This window comes from Lepeophtheirus salmonis, chromosome 12, assembly GCF_016086655.4.
Source record: "Lepeophtheirus salmonis chromosome 12, UVic_Lsal_1.4, whole genome shotgun sequence".
Taxonomy (NCBI): Eukaryota; Metazoa; Arthropoda; class Copepoda; order Siphonostomatoida; family Caligidae; genus Lepeophtheirus; species Lepeophtheirus salmonis.
In genome coordinates, this window is record NC_052142.2 from 12,597,584 (window position 1) to 12,606,036 (window position 8,453).

An 8,453-nucleotide genomic window follows, 5' to 3' on the forward strand; every position below is an offset into this window, starting at 1 on the left:
TTATTCTTATATACTTAAAGAGAGAACATATAAGTGTAAAGTAATTACTAGTGTGTGAAATATGAAAAATAACACTGAAAATTTGTTGAAGAGTAGGCAGTATATGTTGGACTCAGAGTAGAATTTATGATCGATATCGGAGTAGTCCAACCAATATCATTGATATGTAAGGAGTTGGATCCTATTTAGTTCCTTCCTCTCATATCTGCTTACACACGATCTAATAAAACTTCCAATGCCTTTTTGAAGTCTACAAAAATTGTAACGTACATAAGTTTATACCATTTTGTAGAGAGGACTGTATGTCTTCTGGCTAGCGAGATTCCATAATTTCTTTCTGATCCATTGATATAATCTATGGAAGAATTCTGGAAAGCCTATGAGTCAATATTTCGGTAAGTATTTTGTATGAGGTATTCAGGAGGGTCTGTAATTCTTAATGCCATTCTATGACTTGTTCTTCTTTATGACTAAAGTAAAGGATGCAATGCTCATGAAGTCAGGAACAAAACTCAACCTGAATATATTCCTGTAACACTTCTTCGAGGATTGGTCAAAGTAAATTTTCAAACCTTTGGGGAAATTCAAAAGGCAACTATGACAATCCAGGATTTTGTAACTTTTTGTCATAACCTTGGATGAACTTCATAATTTCTTCTTCATTGATGGGTGAGTCGACTCATATCTAAAAATATAACACGATTGAAATAATATTTATCATTTTTTTTAAGTTTCTCCATTTAAACAACAAGGGTTTCTATTTCGTTGGATCTTTCAAAATCATCCAGTCCAAATAGAAGTCACATAGTCTGATCGATTTGAAGATCGAACTACCATATAATTTGGAATAAAATCTGCAAATTTCTGTGGATATTATATCCGGATCCTCCAATATTTCCGATAAAGAAAACTTTATGGAAGTAAGATTCCCTATCTTAAACAATTTTTCAAGATATTTGAAGGACGACTTCCCTTACATTCAACTCTATCTTTTTATTCCTTATTCTTATAAGTGTTCCAATATTTTCATATTCTATAATCTCCTATAATTTCACATTCCTGGTATTATTATCATATTATTATTTTTGCATACAAACCTTTTTTCTTTTTTTCGGAAGCAGCCTCTTTTCCTTAATGCATGATTATTTTCTTTGCAGAATTTTAATATTTCTTAGCCAATCCCATGAAAAGTAATCACCTTTTCCTTTTTATGATTTCAGGTTTCCCATTACAAGTTTCTTCCACTTCTGAGATAGACACATTCATTTTCCAGAAAGATTTTAGAGGTTTTGATGGATTATTAGATTCTGCTAAAACTGGAGAATGGTAATAAATGAGTTAAGGGAAGAACATAAACTCTACCAAAAAATTTGCTAATCTAATTTAAGACAAAATATGATCAAGTCGACTTATTATTTTGTTACAAATTCTTGTAATCCTTATAAAAGTTAGTTTTGATGCAAGATCATCAAACCCAAGCCCTAAGTCCATTATATTCTTATTATTAATAACCTTTTCTAAATCTTAAGCGTTATTTTTGTTACATGAACCCCCATAGCCAGAAACATCATGTGACAGGTAGAGGGTAATTTTAAGATCACCCACTATTAGTCACTCATTCTAGACTTTTTGATAATGTTAGAGAACCAATGCTTGGATCGTAGGTTTGGACCCATATAGTGCTGTTTTTCCTCGATAATAGTTCATTTCAATCACTTAATGATTTCCTCTATGGTCTGACTCTCTCATTTGAAGACTAAGTGACTTTAATATAAAAACAATTATTCCTCCAAAGAATGGCCTGTCTTTCTTTTTGCCTCTTCGAAGAAGATAGAATGAGCTCTTCGAAAAAGGTAGACGATGTCAATTGTATCTTCACTTCTGGTATCACTTAGAGCAACTTCACTAGAAAACAAAATACCTCTGACGTATTTAAATATTTTTGAAGCTCTAATTAGAGAGGCTACAGATTTAACATTGTAAGTCATAAATGTTCCCATGTTCCCTTAATAATGTAGTTTTGTCTTTTTATTAATTTTTTTAAAATAAAAATTCGAGTTGTTTAAAGTCGCTTTTCATTTCAGAGGTCTTCCCTTCTTCCTGTCAAAGAGCCTCTTCTCGATTGGACCACTACCGTTTTTTGGCGTTTCTGGCATTTTAAGCACCACATTTATATTCTAGTCGCCTTCATTTTTTGCTCCTGATATTTTCTTATGGTAATTTGTACCAGAAGACACCTCATTTCAAATTATGGATTTGTTTTTTTATTGTTTACATTTATTAATTACGGTGTACATTGATTACTTCTATGAAATTTCTCATGGTACATCATTTACAAATTATAGACTATAGAATGGTCATGTATGACAAGGCTCCCAAACTTTTTTGAGTTCAACCCTTAAAATATATCACTAGACAATATGTGACTTCTACACCTCTCATTGAGAGATTAATATCAAATTTGGATTGATTTTTATGCAAATATATGTCTTAAGGTCATACCAACCCTATAAAGTCCAACCCAGAGGCAAATAATATAAGTTGTTATATATAAGAGTTAATATTTTAATTCTATATATATTGAAAAAATGGAGATTCACAAAACAAATTACATTGCAGGTACTTCATAGTCAAGGTCTTAGAGAGACGGTTGTACACTGTATATATTTAGAAAAACAGGTCTATTCTTGGTTTAATTTTGGACACAGCAACCCCAAAATCATCCTTAACATGTTGCTGCAATCTCTAGTTACTTTTGATATAAATTAATGTGGAAAAGGTATTCTCACATAAATAAGTTAACCCTAATTGTATAAGTAAATCTAAAACTGCTTTAGCCAGCAGTGAGTACTCATTTATCACAGAAATACAGAATTCTTCAAGGATTTTAGAATAAAAATCTGTTTTATATGTTTATTCATATGAAATTTCAATAAGGGCATCTTCTATGTCCAAGGACATTTGATTAACAGGGGTTATAAAAGGGGTGTATAAAGTTTTGTTGAATTGGAGCACTATCTTCTGAGAAATACTTTTTAAAATGATCCAGAAGAGGCTTATAAAAAATATGAATATTCATCATTATTTAAGCTTAGATGCCACAAAAGTAAAATCAATTTAAATTATATTCTTCTTTTTTTGGAAATCATATCGCCACACCTCTGTTGTATCCTGCGACCCCCACATTGAGAACTACTGGTGTATGAAATAGGTATTCTTTGTTAGATTAACGTGCAATTTTTTACGTACCAATAGATTTCTTATTTGTATTTTTAATATTTCGTTAAAATCTGTATTTTATTTAAGAGAAGATGACGTATATATTGTAGAATCAACTAAATTCAAGGAAATGCCTGTAAACATGTAAGGTATTTATTTCAATGATGTACACAATATACAAAAAAAACACAAATGGATTCGAGCCTTAGAAGAATCTTCATAGCAGGGTTGGCTGATTTAATACAAGTTTTTATATTTATTTATAGGTTTTCGTATCTTTAATAGCTTATATTAAAACAAAAAGAATTGGAGCATGAATCAGCTGAAAAGTGGAAGTTCTAACAAAGTTTCTTCTTAGTCATTATAATTATTTGTATTATAGTTTCATTTTGGACCGTCCTTATATTACATTATTTAATATGAGCTAGAGTAGGTTTGCCCGACGTTGCCCGGACATTAAGAAATTAAAAATAATTATCAACTATTCTATTTCATATAAAAGAAAAAATAAAGAATTTTTTTACCTCTGTTTTGTTATGTATCTTTGTACACTTTTTTAAAAGAAAATTATATGGTTTAGAGAAGAAAAAATGTTTAAGTATAACTGTTGTTCGCTCAACTTTCACATTATTGTCAAAAATCTTTTGTTTTATTTTCTCTTTATTTTTTCTTACTCCAAAACTTAACGCCTCATTTTTAAAAAAGTGTGCAAATATACATACCAATATACAACCAGAATAATTTTATAAATTTGACGGTCATTATTTTTTTTTTTATATGAAGTAGTCGTTTGTTATTCAAAAGATTGGTTTTTAGAAAAATGCTATTTTAAGGCCGCCATGGGCTTGAAGGACAAAAAATTGTTACCAGAGCCTCAGTTGAGACTTAAGAAACTACGCCAAAAAAATTCAGAAAATAAATTCATTGGCTAGGTCGTGATTCCCGGGCACACACACAAAGAGATATTTGCATTTAATAATATGAATTATTACAAAAGGTGTTAAACTGGTGTGGAATGGGCATGTTAAAAATAAAAAAAACCGGAAATCAACATGGTAACCCTAACAACTTGAAAAATGTTTTGGAGAATTATGCTCATGACGTTTCATTAGATCAGCTACAGTCAGTTGTACCAAGAAGGAAATAAAAAGAATATAACATAATATATTTGCTAGAATTACTCAGATTTTAATCCCCAATTCTACTCTAAGTCATACTAGGACTTACAATTATATCTCAGCGACAATTCCTCAGGGTTACGCTCCGTATTTTATGAGCACATACGAATGTTTAATCAGGGTTTGAATATTATTAATTATGCTTAGAAAAGGATATTCACTACTCAGGAATGAAAGAATAATGACAATTGTTAAGGAAAATAAAATTCATTCTTTATACTAAGAATTAAAAATTAACGGGCCAGCTACAAAACACAATGGATGTATGATGATTACTAATTTAAAAATTCGGTCAAAAGCTGACTTAGGGAAAATTATCATCATGTGTATCACTTGATATACCTATTATATTTTAGATTGATGTCATGTTATCATGTGTGTCTATTGCCTGAATGAATATCATTTAGGAGCAACAAGTTATCTTTCGTATGACCCAAATAATGCAAATACTCTTTAAATTGTCCATGTGAGCTTAATCTTCGAATTACTAAAAAATATTATAATATACAGTAGAAAACACAACTAGGGCAATCTTCCCGTTTTATTTTACTAAAATATGTAGACATACATCAACTCCTCTAACTACCTAATAAAAATTATGTAATTAGCTATTTCCTTTGTAATTTATATCCAAAGAAAGAATACTTATTAAATATTTATTCTATATTCCTTATTAAAAATACAAGTAATATTTATAGTAACTTTCTTCACGTTTGCACAAAAAGACACTACAAATTAGCACAATCGATAGGATTCTTTCTGTTTTGAGCAAATTTGTCCTGATGTTTGAAAAGTAGTCCAAAGTGAACGTTAACAACGTGAAATTAAGTATTAAGAGATACAAAATCGTACTCAAGTAAAGAAAACATGATACCCTCCACGACTGATGTTTTTTTCTAATAAACAATTATCAAAATATAGTGATTGAGCATGATCGAGAGAGGGCAGGCTTACAAGAGCCAAAGCTATGAGTCATCAAAAAATATTCCTTTTTTTCTATCGATGGAGTTTCTTTCATTTATATTACTATTATTATCAGGACATAACATGCTACCTCAAATCACTGAGTTAATACTACATTCAAAATTGTATAAGTATATTGCTACGATAGATATAACTAAAATGTTTTTATCTATACGATTAAAGAATAAATCAGACATGGATATCTTAAGATTTATCTGGAGTGAATTAGATAAATCTCCTCCTCAAATGTTTCGATTTACAAGAATCCCATTTGGATGAATATGCAGTCCATTTATCGCAAGCAATTGTCTTCAAGAAACAGCTAAGAAATGGATTAAAAAATGTCCAAAAGCTGTAAACGTAATATTAACAAAAACATACATGGATGACATCCTCATTGGGGCTGATTCGGAGCAAGAGGTAATTGACTTAATACAAGAAATCCTCTTAATTATTGATAGTGGAGGATTCAAAGGTCATAAAATTACAACCAATAGTATAAATATATTAAATGCTGTTGACAAAGAAAAAGTAAACTCATCAGAGGTCGTATCCATATTAGGTCTTAAACTCGATCAAAGAACAAATGAATATAAATTTGATCTAGATAACAAATTCAAACAATTTGATTGCAATACAACAAAGATTACTCGTAGAGCCATAGTATCTCTTTTTATATCTCTTATATTTATGCTTGTATACCAGCATACTATTATCATGAAGGATACGCACAATTGCTAATTATAATGCTACATCCAATACAACTACCCCCGTTGTTGTGACCATTTAAGCAGTTGTTTTTGCCTTTTATGAGTTTTCTGAACAACATTTCTCCATAGCTAATCCTTAATATGATAAAAAAGTAATATTTATTGACTATGTAATATTGGAAACCCGAATGAGCATACCCAAGTCTTTAAGTGAAGAAACTAGTGTCAGACATACTAGTTGCAACCCATCCAAAGCTACTACCCCCCTGTTGTTGTGAACATTTAAGCAGTTATTTTGCCATTTAATGAGTTGTGTATCATAATTCTTGATATTTTTAGCTAAAATAGAATAATATTTTATGGTTAGATTAAAAAAATATATGAATAGTTACTGTTAGATGGTACAAAATTTAGAGTTCCATTTCAAAATTAGTGAATATTCTATACTTTTTACTGATAACTTTGATCGTAATTTGGTGTGAATAACTCAAAACATGCAGAAAAGGGTGGTATTTCTATAAATGACATCATTACCAACATCCTCCATTAATTTAATGATGGCTCCATGGGAAGGGATAGGTTTACCCGTATATTTCTCCATATTTTTTTTGAATATAGGATGATGAGCAATGGATAAGGGTGTATTACATGTAATAAGCATCTTTGTGAGATCAGAGTTAAAGTCTTACATGATGTATTCATCCTTAACTTGATTTTATAGATAAATATTCATGCTCTTGATATGAGATGGGGATAATGAGTGGCGTTTAATTCTAGACAGAGGACTACAGACACATTTATATCGACAAATTCGACAATCCATATGTTTCTCGTCCGGTAAGTATTTCCAAATTCCTGTGCCTCCATTTCCAGAAATCGGGACAGAAGGAGACGATATTTTAGGCATTTTATTCAGTTCTCTATCAAATATCAGTATCTAACGTAATATTGAATAATAAAGGTGGGAATTGACAACGTTCATTATAGAGGAAGATGTTTATTATTTTAGTCAATGGACAACAATACCAGAAGTATTTCTTCCCTTCTCCTCGCACGCCTTTGGATCCATACCAAAATTATCAACCTTAATAATTACTACTTTACAACTACATTGGATAGGGTTTGATGCGTAACAACAGTGACGTCATTAAATTGTCTTCCTTCTCTTAGTAATAAAAGAAAACACAAACAAAGAATTCCTTTCTGTCTCACCTTTATCACGGCGTTACCTCTCTACAAATACCCTATGTATTTTTTCATCAGCTGTCAATTCCCTCCTCTTGCTTGATATGGCATAGCTATTTCATAATGCATTCTTTTTGATAAATAATCAAAGTATACTTTATTCTATACTTATACTCCGTTTCCAAAAGAACAGGAATACAATTTCTTGTTGATCCCTCGTCCTTTTTTAGGATATATATGGGCCATTGAATTATTTATAGGAAGAAATTATGGCTATGATATAGTAGTACAGTTAAATCTAGACTTTTAATAGATTATTATGATATTACTTAGTAATATTCTATTCAATAAAATACAATGTAGATTCAAATATTGCAAAACATATATAAATTATTCCTGTGATATTCTGGGAGTATATTAGAGATGTGTAGCAATTGGTGTGATTGACTTATTTAGCTAACTACCAGATGATTTTAAGCCTTTTGTATGTTTATTTTGGAGGAAAGCTTGGGTGATAAAATAAAGTTAACGATATGTCATATATAGTGACCTTGTTAAAAATAGACTGAGGGATAAAAGGGAGAACTAATGCGTGCTAATTGAGTGCGTAAACACCACAATGAATCATCTTAAGTCATTCGATTTGTTAATTCTGTAAGATTTCCTTTCTATAACTCTAGTTTTAACTCAGCAAATATCACCGTATCCTACACGATGATCAAACCTTACATTCATTATCTATAGATAATAACAGACTTCTAGCCCTTTTGATATTTAGTTAAAATATATTTTGTTATTCAGTTAAAACATATTTTGTTATTCAGTTTAAGCATAATTTGTTGTTCAGTTAAAACATAACATACAACAGGGGCGTTGCTGGTGTGTGATTTTTTTTTTTTTTTTTGGGGGTGTATCCCCCCCTCCCACCCCAAAGAAAGGAGAAATTTAAAAAATCACTTCTATAGAAAAAAAAAGAATTAACATTTTCCATTTGTTTTCTAAAAAAAAGAGTCATTCATGAAAAAACCAAGCCTTCCCCCAAAAAAAAATCCTGCGAACGCCCCGTGTGCAAGGCTGTACGAGAACATGTCTCCTGACATTTTTTTATGAGTTGGAAAGTGTGTAATTGAAAAATTAAATTAAGCTAACTCCATCCTTTATCCATTTATTTTGTTATTTGTGATAATTTCAAAATGAC

The 8,453-nt window shown here is 30.5% G+C and overlaps 1 long non-coding RNA gene across 1 annotated transcript; it reads left to right on the plus strand.

Moving 5' to 3' along the window:
• The first annotated feature begins 740 nt into the window (after positions 1-740).
• LOC139906812 (uncharacterized) lies at positions 741-4,369 on the plus strand. The gene is made up of 2 exons (XR_011782763.1): positions 741-1,979; positions 2,085-4,369. It is a non-coding gene; the product is annotated as an uncharacterized lncRNA (long non-coding RNA).
• Positions 4,370-8,453: the final 4,084 nt, after the last annotated feature.